General features: G+C 35.5%; 1 long non-coding RNA gene and 1 pseudogene across 3 annotated transcripts in view; one reads left to right on the forward strand and one right to left on the reverse strand.

The window, feature by feature from the left end:
- The window catches only part of LOC134736446 (uncharacterized), a 65,179-nt gene that overhangs the window by 10,962 nt on the left and 39,412 nt on the right, over window positions 1-14,805 (reverse strand). The window lies entirely within an intron of this gene.
- Window positions 1,722-14,805, forward strand: part of LOC129480432 (acyl-CoA-binding protein-like) — a 38,065-nt pseudogene continuing 24,981 nt past the window's right edge.

The following is a 14,805-nucleotide window of genomic DNA, read 5'->3' on the forward strand; positions in this document are numbered from 1 at the left end:
ATTTGAGAACTACTAAAGTGCTACTCGTTGGGGTGAGGAGGTGTTCCTTTATGTACAGAAATGGCTACCCTGGAAGGTTTTTCTATGTTTAAATCTAGCACTTAGGGCTTGCGATCACAAAGAGCAGGTGCAGTATATGGACTCATCTTTGCCTCCTCACACTGCACACTGTCTGGACTAGAAAGAAGCCACTGTCTTTTTATTTTGTGACTGAACCAGTTGTGATCTGTAACTGTCGGTTCTGCATGGTTAACATGTCAGAAAATTTGAACTAGTCACAGAAGAGGAATTCTATTGGAACAATGAACACCAAAAAGATTGGGTAGTTCATATAGCATTCCTCCATTCTAACCTATGATTCCCAAACTTTCAGAAAAAGCTTCAAAACATTATTATTATAGCATTCCCTCAAGAAGAACAAATCAATGTGATTTACATTTGATATTCTTTGCGAACATTCATTTTTTAATGGAACAAGTTTCTTAAATATTCAGGTTTTTGAAAGTTTGAGAAAAGTATGTGTGAGTGTGTGTGTATGTACTTCATGGTCCAGTCAAGTAGTTTCTATGCTTGAGCTTTAAAAAATATTAAAATTAGTCCATCAATGATAGACTGGATTAAGAAAATGTGGCACATATACACCATGGAATACTATGCAGCCATAAAAAAGGATGAGTTCATGTCCTTTGTAGGGAAATGGATGAAGCTGGAAACCATCATTCTCAGCAAACTATCGCAAGGACAAAAAACCAAACACCACATGTTCTCACTCATAGGTGGGAATTGAACCATGAGAACACTTGGACACAGGGAGGGGAACATCACACACGGGGGCCTTTTGTGGGGTTGGGGGAGGGGAGAGGGATAGCATTAGGAGATATACCTAATATAAATGATGAGTTAATGGGTACAGCACACCAACATGGCACATGGATACATATGTAACAAACCTGCACGTTGTGCACATGTACTGTAGAACTTAAAGTATAATAAAGAAAAAATATTAAAATTATCTAAATTAGCCAATATACAGGGAATATTTCAAAAAAAGAAAAATGAGACAGAATTAAGTATTCCCACTTCTCATGTATCCAACTCCTCAGTGTATGTGAAGACAAAGGTATATAAACAAGAATTCCTACGTACATCTAGAAGAAGTGTTTATTTACTAACATAGTCGATCATGTTTGAATTTTGTTTGCTAAATAAAGTCTTCATATGTCTTTCTTTCTTTGGCTTTTTAAAATTTTTTTGTCTTACAAAAACAAAACCCATTTCATATAGAACAGACCTGTTTCTGTGTAATCTGTTTATATGGTGCCAAGTATCAGGCCATATAAAATATTAATATTGATGATGGAGTGGGGGAGGGGTGGGGATGAAAATAGGTCTATTTCCAAATGCAGAAGAGAGAAGCAGTTTTCTCCGAGGTTCAGGTGCCATAAAATGCATCTCCACTAGAAAATGTACAGTCTGACAGGCCAGTGAAAATGTAGTGGTGTTGCAAGTTTTGAATGTATCCGTAAAACTGTGATTATCCCAATGTAATTTTGGCTCTGGGACTAGCAATCTGTTAGAGTAATGAATATATTGGTTTTGACACCCCCACTGGAGTCGTAACTTCATCAATTTCCTTGTTACTCTGCTTATTGATAAACATTCTACAGAGTAAGGAGTTCTCATTTAGTTATGAAATTTTTCTCTTAGTACCCTTTACCAGTATTTCTCATTTTCAGCTGTAGCTTAATTTCTGTTTCTGTTTTTAAGTGTCTTTTTGACTAACTGCAAAGTTTGATGTCGTCCAGCAGCATTAATTAAATCAGTGTACATGGTCAGTTGAGTTTTTTTCTTAGCTGCTGAGAGGTTGCTAGGATATTCTCTTAAAGATACAATTCTCTTGATTAACTGCAAAACCCAGATTGCCCAAATAACATTTTTATTAATTCATAAAAATACAGCTGAGGATTGCATTTAAATTGATAGCAAGGTAAGTGCTATATATCTCTGGATGCTTTTAGTATTGCAAAAATGTGTTTAGGTATACTTATACAGAATGTGTTTTGAATAACAATTAGGAGATGGAGAATTAGTCATTTTTATTTTAGGGAGAGTATTTATTTGCGTTGCTCAATGCATATGAATTTGAAGCTGAAAAAGTTCTGAATTTTATATCACCATTGGCAAATACATCTCAATTGTATCTATAGCTCTGCAAAAATGCTGTTGTGATTATCATGATTATTATTTATTGGTATAATTGATTTCAAAATCTTTTATAAATTGCAACCATTGCCCCTGGTTGATTTAGTAAAATAAAATCAAGAAGCATATGAAGAAAAAGAGACCTTCACCTATAATAGTTTGATGTGATATGGATAGTTGTTTCAGAGGTTAAGGACTAGCAAATGGCTTTATCTGGGCGACATTTTTTTCTAGCAATTGTTTTATCGCTAATAAGTATGAAAATAACTATGCCCGATTCTACTCCTGCCCATCTTGCAGTTGTACATTAATTCATTCATTATTAAGCATTTATGGAGCTCCTATTATATAATGCAATTTACTAGAAATAATAAGAGGATTTGTAGATGGCAATATGACATAAGATTTTCATTTTGAAACAGGCACTTCTATACTAACGTAGAAGAGAGACTGAACAGTTTAGGAATTGCAGATAAGAAATAATGAAAAAGTCAGTGGGCATATACTATATAGATGAATGATAGAGTTATTTATGAGAGAGAATTGACACCACTTGGTAATCAACTGAATGTGGGAGACGGCAAGAGAGAAGAAGCCCCCAATAACTAAGGAGATGACAGGGACACTGACTGAAATGGAAACTATAAGGAAAACACATTTAGAAGGTAGGGGTTCACGAGCAGCTCCGTTTTAAACATGTTGAATTTGTTGTGGGATATCCACATGGACATGCCTAGCAAACAGAAAGATCTACACCAAAGATATTGATCTTTGTCTTAATCATACGTATGTGGAATTTGTAGCCATGTGTGTGCACAAGATTACCCAGTGTGTAAAAAGCATGAATACAAACAATAATAACAAAGAAATGATCATGTCAAACAGCTTCCACTTTGGAAATGGTTTTCCTAAAGCTCATTTCTCCCTGTTAATTTTGAGTTTCATAAATATCTGAATTGTACAATTAATTAAGTTGCTGGCCCTTCTTCATTCTCCTGTCTCTGCAAATCCTTCAAGATAAAAAATGTTTTCTTTAATAGGGGAGGCAATCAGTTTTAAACATTTTTAGGAAAATGAGAATTTTTTTATTCTAAAAACGCTTTGATCATTAATTGTTTGCCTCTGCCAAACTTGCCAAACGGTATTAAAGACATTTTAAATTGTTTTTCTATTCATGCAAAAGAAACAAGCTGATAGAGGAAATAGACAATACAGATAAGCAAAAGAACATAAAATTAATCTAAAGTTCAACCAGTTCATCCAAATGCCGTTTTTGGTGTGTGTGTGTGTGTGTGTGTGTGTGTGTGTGTGTGTGTTTGTGTCCATGTATGTATGTGCACACTTCTGGACTTTGTATCTTGTTCTAATGATCCTCCTTTTTCTGTATCAGCACCACATATCTTACTATTTTATGTTCTTTTTAAAAAATCAAACATTTTGGCTAGGTAATACACTCCATGATTCAGAAATCAAAAATGACATGAAAAGGTATACAATACATTCTTGTTCCTTTCCCTGTCCTTAGTCTAACTAGTTATGAATGTACATAAATATTTTTTAAAAAAACTATTTTCATTGGTTTCTTGAGAACCAGTGACATTTCCAAAATTTGTGCAAATACAATATGAATTGTCATTCTTTCCATCTTGTAAATATGGCATATTGTATATACTATTGTGTATATTGATTTATTTTTTATTCATTATATTTCTTATTGTGGTGGTTAGTCTATATGTCAACTCGACTAGCTGTAGTACCCAGTTATTTAATCAAGCCCTAGTGCGGAGGAGAATGCCTTGTGAAGATGGAGGCAGACTGGAGTGATGTCTGCAAGCCAAGGAACACCAAGAATTGCCAGTAACCACGCGAAGCTCAGAGAGCAGCGTCTTTCCTAGGGCCTTTCAAGGAAATATGACCCTGCCAACACCTTGATTTCAGACTTCTAGTCTCCAGAACTGTAAGAGAATATTCTAATTTCTGTTGTTTTAAAGCTACCCAGTTTGTGGTAATTTGTTACAGTAGCCTTAAGAGAGTAATGCAGTGATCCTTTCATATCATTACATAGAAAGCCTCTTCACTTTTAAGAGATAGCTTCATGCTAATCAATTTTTGTGGATATACCAGCATTAATTTACCAGCCCTCCTGTGATAGGTATTTGGGTTGCTTCCAGTCTTTGCTATTACAGATAACGCTTCATTAAATGACTTTGTACATTAGTTTTACTTGTGTGTAAGTATAGCTGTAGGAGAAATTTCCAGAAATGGAATTGATGGATCAGAAGGTATATCATTTGTTAGTTTAACAGACACTACAATATTTTCCACCATGGTTTTAACCAATTTACACACTCATCAGTGTAAGTGCCTGTTATGCCCTTTTGATAGATAGCTCAATATTTGTAAGGAAATTTGCATTTCCCTTAATTGGAGATTGCATTTAAGAGCCATATACTTCTGAACTACCTATTCATATTATTTCCCCATTTTACCATTAGATTATTGATCTTCATCTCTAAGATTGAGTTATATATTAGATAGATTAGTCGATTACCTGTGATGTGACTTGAAAACTTTTCTTCCAAATCATCTCTTATCTTTTGATTTTGCTTATTGTATTTTTTCTTTTTACCATGCTTACTTTTTTATTTTACGTAAAATTTATCAGTCATTTATTTTTAATCATTCTAGGGTTATAAAAGGATTCTCTAATTTTTATTTAACATTCTAAGTTTTATTTTCTATAGAGTTTATACATATATATGCTGTGAGATACAGCTTTAACTAATTTTTTCCAAGTGGCAATCCACCTAGCCTGATACCATTTGTTAAAAAGCCTATCTTTGAGTTTGATTAGAAATTACATCTTTATTATATACTAAATTATTTTATGTATTTGGATCTATTTCTGGAATTTTTATTCTGTTCCACTGATTGCCTGTTTATTCATATGCCAGTATCACCCTATTTTAATGTTTGAAACTGTAAATTATATTTTAATATTTAGTGACACTAGACTCTCCAACCTGTTACTCATCTTAAGTTTTTCATTCCTTTATGTACACATTTTGCCTATAAACTTTAGTATCATTTTGTTTAGCTTTTTAAAAAAACATTTGAGTGCTTTTATTTAAATATTAAATCAATGCTTTTGTAATGTTTGGTCTACCTATCAAAGAATATAGTATATGTTTCCATTTGTTTAATTCTTCTCTATACTTCAGTAATGCTTTAAAGTTTTGTTGTAGTTATTGTTTTCGTATAAGTCTTACACATTTCTTGTGATTCTATAGATTTTTAATCCTTTGTGTTGCCATTGTTAATGTGGTCTTTCATGTCTTATCTCATTAGTATTTGTATATGTAAAAGCTATTCTTTTAGTATTCCAGGTACATAATAATTTTGATAATGATAGTTTTAAGTCCTCATTTCCATTTTAAATCTCTCTAATTTCTTTCTCTTGGCTAATTGCATTGGCTTCTTCCTCCAGCACAGTATTGTATAATAATGGTGATAGAGGTCATAATTGTCTTGTACATATTTTTTAGTTGGTTTGCCTTCTCCCCTTTTCCCTTTAAGCATGATGCTGACTTTTGGGCTGAGATAGATTTATTATGTTAGGCAAATATACATCTTTTCCCATTTTACTTGAGTATTTATAATAAAAACTGGCTGTTCAGTTGTTTTCCATATGCTTTTTTGGTGGCCACAGATAGGCTGTGATTGTCTGAGTGTAATGTGGTGAATTATGTTAGTAGAATGTATTTCTGTTTCTCCTTGTAATTTCTGTAATGGTTGTTTTATTCGATATGCAAGTGTTATTTGATGCATAAAAGATTCATAATTATACCCTCACTGTAAATTGTGCCCTTTGGCTTTAAGAAAGTCCTTATTTTTGTAGATTATTGCTTGTTTTTTGGTCTGAATTCTACCTTTTTTGATATTAAGATCTTGATCCTATTTTTATTTTGAGGGGCGCTTGCCTAGTATTTATTTTTAACCTTTCTGTATCGTTTTGTTTTAGGTGTGTATCTTGTATAAAACACAGAGTTGGACGGTTTTGTGATCCAGTCTGAAAATCTTTTTTTCAATGTGTAAGTTAAGTAACTTGGCATTTATTGATATTCATATACGTTTGATCTTTATTCCATCGTATTATTTTATGTACTCTGCTTTAGCAGTGCTTAAAATATATTTCACTATATGGTTTATCTTCTTTTGTGTGTGTATTTTTTTCTGATATTAAGAAAAGTCTGTCGGTTTTTTTCTCGTGCCTAATACCCTGGATCTTCTATGACTTTGGGCACTATCTATAAGTTCCATATTCAGCAGTGTTGAAAATTAGTGTGTTTCTTTTTCACGACTCCTTCTCTTCAACAATAGATTTTAGTTGATAATATTATCTTTCTTATTCTTTATACTGTTAAATATTTTTATATTTCTATGACTTGGTTTGTCAGCTTTACATGATACCTTTCAACTCTAAACTATTACAAATAAGGAAAGCAATATACTTATTTTAGCTGCTATTTTTTCTCCTTTTTTCCCAACTTTTATTAGTTTTGTAATTTTCACACCATCAAGACATAAAACATTTGCACTCTGTTCTGATACTTTCTTCTGCATTTGCTTTAGTCTTTATCCTGTAGTTAAATATATTCAGTGCTTATAGGCAATCTTATTGCCGTAACATCCCCAGTCATCTCTCTGTTATTTGAAGTTCATCCCACCACAGTGAAATTCTTTTCGCCATCTGACTGGTAAATTTGGCTCCAGATACCACCCTGATGGTTCGCTTTTCAGGACCGTACTTGACTTACTTATGTTCCAGGGAAAGGAAAAGGTAAGCCTGGGACAAGAACATTCTGAGGATTGTACTGAATGTGTCTTGGAATTGTCTCCTCAAAAGACAAAGGGGAGAAGTATTCTTCCATTGACTCCTTCTCACACTTCCTAGTTGAGAATCCATGAGTGCTGAGTGTGACTAACTCTAGGTGAGCTGCCCTGTGCACAAAACAGTTTGCAACCTATGTGGAAATATTTGCCACAGATATAACTGCAATCAGAGATGAGACCAAGAGGATGTGAGGTGGTACACAGGAGGCATCTGATACAATTCCAGTATCTTAAACTGTGATTTTAATTACCTCTGTGACCAGACAGTTACGATTGTTTTATATTTCGGATCCATTTTAAATGTTATTTTGTCATTGTCTTGTATTGTTAATTTCTGATTTTGTTTTTATAGTTAGAGAATATGGCAAGTAGAATTGGTACTTTTTGAAATTTGTTGAGATTCTATTTGGAGCTTAGTATATGATCAATTTTGCAGATTTTTTTTTTAATGAATACATGAAAAGGATGAGAACTCTGTAGAATACAAATTTCAGTTCTGCTCTTTGTCCTTTTGCTCAATTAAAGATTGAAAGAGAGCATTCATTTCCTTTATAAAATGTTATTTTGTCAGCCAGGCATGGTGGTTTACTCCTGTAATCCTAGTACTTTGGGAGGCCAAGATGGGAGGATCACTTGAGGCCTGGTCAACATAGCGAGACCCCCTCTCTATTTATTTACAAATAAAAATGAAAATAAAATGTGATTTTCTCTATTTCTTCTTATATATTTCTTTAATGTATTTTCAATAAAGTTAATGGTCCCCATTTTGGAGGTTTGGAGGGTGTTAATTACTCACAATTCTTTCCTTTCCAGTTTACATACTAATTGAGAAAGAATCTCAAATTGGATTGGATCAGACGAAATATTAGCTTCCTTGCATGCTACACTGAATTAGGGGACTTCTCTAATTCAGGACTGAATTTCTAACCAAAAAAGACTTTCCACTACTTACTCACTTTATTTAGTCATAAATAAAGGTAGATGAGAAAAGGTGGTTGCCCCAGAATTTTTAAATAGTAGGGATAGGAACAACAATGTGATTGGAGGAGCATGCTTGGGAGTGTATCTTGAAGTCGTGTCTGCGTAGCAAGCACACTGTTTTACTGTTCATTGGACGGCTTAGGTGGGGAGGGCTGAATTTTTCCAAAGCCAGACTTTAATTTTACCATTGTATTATTCAGGGAAGTTTCCACACAGAACTCATGCTGTTTTCAGATGGGTAAGCGAGTGTGTCAATGAGAGGAGTCCATGAATGCAGAATGATCCTTTTCTGATTTCAGTGATCAAATAAGTTATCCCTGTGGTAGGAACAAATGAGAGCTAAGGGGAAGCACTTCTGGAGGTGCACCTGAACACTTAACACTTATCAGGGGGAGCACTCAGAGGGAGATAATAGTATTACTTCCCTTTGTCATTATTGTGTAATTTTTGGCAACATAAAAGTCTCCCTTTTGCTTCAAGTAATTTCTTTTACCTTGAATTTTATTTTGGTGTTGACATCAAGACCCCCTACTTCTCTTTGGTTTTCATGTCTCACATTTTTGTTCATCCCTTGATTTATTTTATGCCTTCTATATGGTATTGTCTTTGATATGTTCTTATAAAGAGCATATATTTGGATTTCCTTAAAAGCCAGCATAAGTGTTTTTTGCTTGTTACACTTAGAGTTGTCACTGCTTGGTTTTGTTTAACATTAACCAGCTAATACTTGAAGTTCTTGATTTTTTTTTTCCTCTGTTAGTTTTTGTTTCTTCTCTCTATTGATTTGAATGTTATTAATCATAGCACTTTTATATTACCTCATCATTAAACACTTGTTCGCTCAGTTATTTATTTCCTAAATTTTTCTCTCTGTGTCAAGAATAACCCAAATCTGTTGACCCTCTCAGTGGAAGATATAAAAATTATCCTATTTTCTTCATTCTCCCTTTCCCATTTGTTAGTTTTTGTTCAAATGTTATAGGAATGTAAATTCATATTGTTATGATTATTTTACATTCCCTTTCAAGACTTTTACTTGATATGCATACTAAATTTAATAACTGTATTAACAGTTACTTAGACTTTAACTAACTCTGTTGGTTTTACTGCTTACTGGTTTTTCTTCTGTATCTGTCTTCACTTTGTAAATTTTGATCTTTTGTTTTTGAAGTTTCAAATGTTTTCTTAGTTATATTGACACTATACTTTTCCCCTCATAATTAAGTAAATTAGTATTTCCCAAATAATGACTGTCATTCTGAAATGAATTTAGGAAACACTTGGGCAAACAAAATTAAGCATACTTCTTTACTGCAGCTTCTCAGAGTCCGTGTTATGCAACTATGGGTTATAAATCTTAGGGACATGCACTTTTCCCAAATTTGATACCATGCCAATTCTCTTGGTATTAAGTGTTACAGATAACTTTAATTCTGATTTTTTTCTCCTTAGGAGATTCTTTGTTTACCTAGATTTTATTTTTTTTTATTACTGACATGAAAATGTCAACAGAACATCTTTAGTGTAGGTCTCTTTTGTTTTTCCTAGTACTCTGTGCATCAGACAGTATAGTACATAAGACAGAAACCTCTAGATATTTTAAACAGAAAGGATTTAATACAAGGAGTGAGGTGCTTATGAAATTGGAAGAACTGGAGGAGCAGACTCTACATTGGGCTTCTGAGTGTGATTAATAGAACACTGGCTGACCACCCACCTGTAGGGGAATCACTTTTCTACCACAATCAGGAGGCCACCTGGCTTCAAGAATGCATCATCCAGCTACCTCAGACAATAAAAGGCCAGAATTAGAAAGCTACCGTCACCACAGTCGCTGGACACTGGAGTCCAGAGCTTGGTTCCTGCTGCCCCTGCAGCAGCTGCAAACTGTATTTGCAGGTCTCCATAGTCTTGGTTGCCAGCAGAAAAATGCCCCAAATGGGAGGAAGATGGCTTCCAGGACTCTACATTCCAGCAATGTCATTTTTAGTTTTCCAATTTTTGATGCTCATAAAAGTATGTTTTCCTGATTAATACAATCTTAGGCAACTGGGATTAACTAGACTAATGGAGGCCAAATGACACTTCCTAACTTCTGGGTTTCCCATCTCTGAGAATTCAGTATGTTCAATCCTTTACTCATGAATCATCACCTTTTCCCTTTCTAGGAATTTTCCACAAGGATGATGACAACAGGTCACAGTAAGCAGAAGAAACTAGGGCTGAAGTTTCTCTAACACCATTGATTGCCCCTGTAATGAGTAAGACTCTAGAAATATTTTTCAGGATTTAGTTTCTTTCTCTTTATCAGAAGACCGAGTAAGCTATTGTTGCCGTGAATACACTGGACCAATGCTCATTTAGGTACACAGCCCCATTGACTATTATTTCCTTGTCCTATCTCACAAGACCTTCAAAACTGTTTCCCACGGCTCCTGCTTTTCTGGACACCAAAATGCTGCTTAAATCTAGTAAAATAAAACTAAAATTTATGAGAATATCTGCTCCATTGTTCACAGGAAACATCCTGAATGACTCCATAGTTTAATAACTGCAGTGACCTGACAGAGGGTTTTCATACAGATGACTTTCCTTTATCGATGTAGTACCCTTCAACACCTGTCTCCCAGCAACACCCTCCCCCATCCTGACATGTAGCAGAACCCTATTATCCTGGCCAGTTTTCATAAACACCCAAAAGATTCTATGGGTATATATTCTGAACATCCCATGGGGGACACTAAAAGATGTACATTTACTCCTTTTCATCAACCTAAAAATCACAACAAAATTCTGTCCTTTCCAGCCTGAAATTTTTACGAAGACAGTGACCATTTTAAGATATCTCCAGAAAGACCTTAGAGAGGAGAGTCTAAGGGTAAGTACTTCTGCTCTCCTCCCTTGAGTGTTTGTTATTTTATCGGATTGCCTCATTGACACATGACCCAAAGGAAAGTGTGTAAGTGACAAAAAGCAGAGACCATTGGCTTAAAGGGTGGAAACAGGGTTGTTCGCTAGCAGTGTCCCCAGGTCCAGTTATTTAACTCCTCTGTTAGTTTTGCTAGCAGCCGATTGGCGATTATAATAACTTGCCCTGCCTAACCATGTGGAATTCTGTCCATGCCATTTTTGTCTGTGTCCAAGTACTGATGACCATATAGTGCAGTATAATAAAAATAGCTAACAAGACAAGTGGAGCTGGGTTGTGGCAGTGATAAGCCTCAGTTTTTGTGGCATCAGCAGGAACACAACAGCCCCTTCCTCAGACTCAGGGCTGTGGCCGATGACCAGGGCACTGAAGGCAGCTTCTCCAAACTCATTTGTACCTAGGCTGTGTCTGTTGCCCAGGTTAGAAGGGTTCTTGCTTATTCATCCAGAAGCACCTATGAGCAGCAAACTTCATCTAGAGCCATTTTTCTTGAGCAGGGCCTTGGTTCCAGAAGGGAATTCTGAAAATGCTGAGAGAATGCTGCACATATCTCTTCCATTACGCACTGGAGACAGGGCAGTCAGACCTAAGGAATCCTATGGTTCCTGCCCAGCCAGCCACTGTGCCATGCTATGGTGGTGATAAACTCCCTACAAGCACATCTTTGGCTCCTCCTTTAAATTAGCCTCTTAGCTAAAAATAATAAATTATAGGAGGAGGGGTCTTGTGTTACCTCCTGCCCTGGAGACTTAAAGGAATCTATGCTCTCTGGGCTTTCTCTTTTAAGAGCCATTGGAAGGAAAGCCTAAACGAACACTTAAAGCCCCTTTGAACTGTAGCCTGTGAAGTTCCAAATACACCCTAGGAGGCCTGTGAGTCAATGTGATGTGGTGATAACAGTCAGCTGCTTCCAGCAGCTCCTGCCATCCTGCTGCTCTGATGACACAACTTGTAGCTTTGGTCTTATTTTGAGGAACCTGCTAAAGACAGCTCTATTTGCCTTAATTCTCAGATTACTTCAGACTAATGTGTCACATCTAATTAAGATGGTGCAGTGCTGTCCCCTTGCTGTACTTACCACAGCTTCTCTGCTGAAATGTGCCATTTAACCTGGATTGTCCAAAAAGCTGGGGAACAGCTTGCTGACTGTGGTTGATGCCGCAGTATCATCTTAGCAGATTTTTTAATTTCCATTAACGTTTAACCTATTATATCTTCAAGTGTTTTAATATTCCAATCAATAAGTAGAAAAATAGATATTGGAAAATTAATTTTCCTACATAATATGACTCATGCTCCACAAGATTTTTGTTTTCTTGCCCTGCTATTATAGTAGCTGCTCTGCCAACCCCACGGGTTATTGTGAGGCTCAGGTGCAGTAATATATGTACAGTAATATGTCAGGGTTAAGTTGTCCAATATTTCAGGATAAGTTTTCTACAGGTGTACATGCTAAGCGCCAACCTACTCTGTGATCTTTGTTATCTGATAAAGCTGGACCTGAACTCTGGAGGAAAAGTTTTAAAAATGTAAACAGTGCTCTATACGTGTAGTTTTGGTAACAACAAATGAAGTATTTTCATTCCCAACCATCTCATTATGACAGTAACTCTGCTGCAGCCAGTAATATCTGGAGTTAATAATCTTACGTACTCGCTGATTTTTTAACGTCTGTAAGGCAGATAGTAATCGCCAAGACTTGCTCTGCTCCTAATTGGCAATAGCAATGTATGGTTTTACCCAATATTTCTTGTGACATTATCAAGCTATTTGTGGATGGATCTGTGTGTGTTTGAAAAATGGATAGAAGCAAATACATAAACCACAAAATTAGATGGACAAATAAAAATCCATAAATGTTTCATATCACTTTTTCCTTTCATGCTCATATGTTTCAGCCAGGCTACACTGCCTGCCCTCTTCTAATTCAGCTAATTTGTCTATCTTTCCCGATACACAGGTTTTCAGCCATTGCACTGGGCAAAAGCTGACTTTGTCAGCATTCAATTCTACAGATATTTTCTTCAGTGTAGCACGTTTTCCCAAGATACCTATTTGGATCTGCTTCTGGGGTTCCAATCTCTCCAGATCCTAGGATGTCTAATCCTCTACTTGGAAATTATCCCCTTTTCCCTTTCTAGGAACGTTCCGTAAGGATGGTAACAACAGTTCACAAGGGGCAAAAGCAACTAGGACTGAAGTGGCTCTGCCAGCCAGTCCAGCATTGGTGTAGTCAGCTACTTGTGACACTTATGACTAGGGCTGGCTTGCATTCTTTTTGTAATTTTTAATCCGTATTATTATAAGTTACAATTAAGTAGCATTTTCGTGGAATAAGTGCTGAATTAAACCTAGATGTTGAATGTACCTCACATAGATTTCCTTTAGAGGGCACTATTGATTCTCTGAAACCATGGAAACCTTTCTTCACGTTTCCTTGGTAAAATTGGCCAATTTTGAAATCTTATTGGGTTTCAAATCTACTCCATATAGTACAAAGTACTATACCCGTTACCAATTCCATACTTTGAAGATTGTCCATGTACAGAATAAGAAGTTACACCAGAATGTTGTTTGTTATGACAAGTCATCAACACAATACATATAATTCTATATTTGAAAACTTCAACTGGTTTATTTGCTTTTGAAATAAACCAGTTCAAATGGGAATTTCCTTTTGTAACTTGATGCAAAATTTAAATTAAACAATTCAGTCTTTTTTGTTTAGAAAGACAAATTACTTCTTTGGAAACTAATGTTTCATTCTAGAAATGGGTAATTATTTACATATATTTAGAAGAAACCATATTTATGGTATTTTCATTCAGACATTCATTAACATCTGAAGATATTCTACTAAAATTTTGTGGTCACATTTGTTGTGTTTTTTAGACTCTGCCTGTGTGTTGAATTTTGATAAATGCCGAAGGAGAATGCTTTTCTTTCTTCATTATTTAAAGTTAAGAGAATAGAACTTTGTAAATTGTCTCACTGGCAGTCTTTATCTAATTTCAAAATAATGGGAACCTAAAATATTCCAAAGCTCAGAAACATAATTTTGTGGACATAAATACATTCATACCATCATCTACTAAGGTTTACTTAGCTTTCATATAATAAGGTCCTGTTCCAACACTACACCAGTATCCTAGGTTAGTGGAGAGCAGTTATCTCGTAAGTGTTTTATAAACAAACAGATTAACAGAAAGGTCATGCACGTTCCAAAGAGAAGAAAATAGGTTTCCACAGTTTAATGAATTACATACAAATTCCTTGAACCAGACTTTTAAACTCTTCACAGAATGGCCCCAGTTTACCTTCCTAACCTCGGCTTCCTCTACCAATAACCTAAGCTCCCAGCAAATGGCACCACCCACTATTATTCGGACATTTGTGCTTTTCAGTATTCCTCTCTTGACTCATCCAGTCTTTTACCCAGAGTGCTTTTGCGTCCCCAAATGCAAATTGTAAAGGTCCCATCCACTCTTCGAGCAGCATTTTGAATACCACTCACTTAACCGAGTCCTCTCCAGGAGCTCCCCATCTTGTGAATTTCCATGGCTGGTTCAGTATAATTTCTGAGTTTATCAATTTTGTTTTGTATTTAAGTGGGTTGGATGCCTGTTTCCTCCCTCTTTCTAGATTGCAAATTTTTTAGAAATCATTTTGGGATCTGTATCAATTCTAGTGCCCAGCATATGGTAAGGGCTCAATACATATTTTTTTTAAATGAATTGGGTTAAACCAAGACATTTTTGCCATATGTCAAATGAGGCGCGCTGAAAGCAGAACTTGGATAG

The sequence above is a fragment of the Symphalangus syndactylus genome, chromosome 4 (assembly GCF_028878055.3).
Source record: "Symphalangus syndactylus isolate Jambi chromosome 4, NHGRI_mSymSyn1-v2.1_pri, whole genome shotgun sequence".
Lineage (NCBI taxonomy): Eukaryota > Metazoa > Chordata > Mammalia > Primates > Hylobatidae > Symphalangus > Symphalangus syndactylus.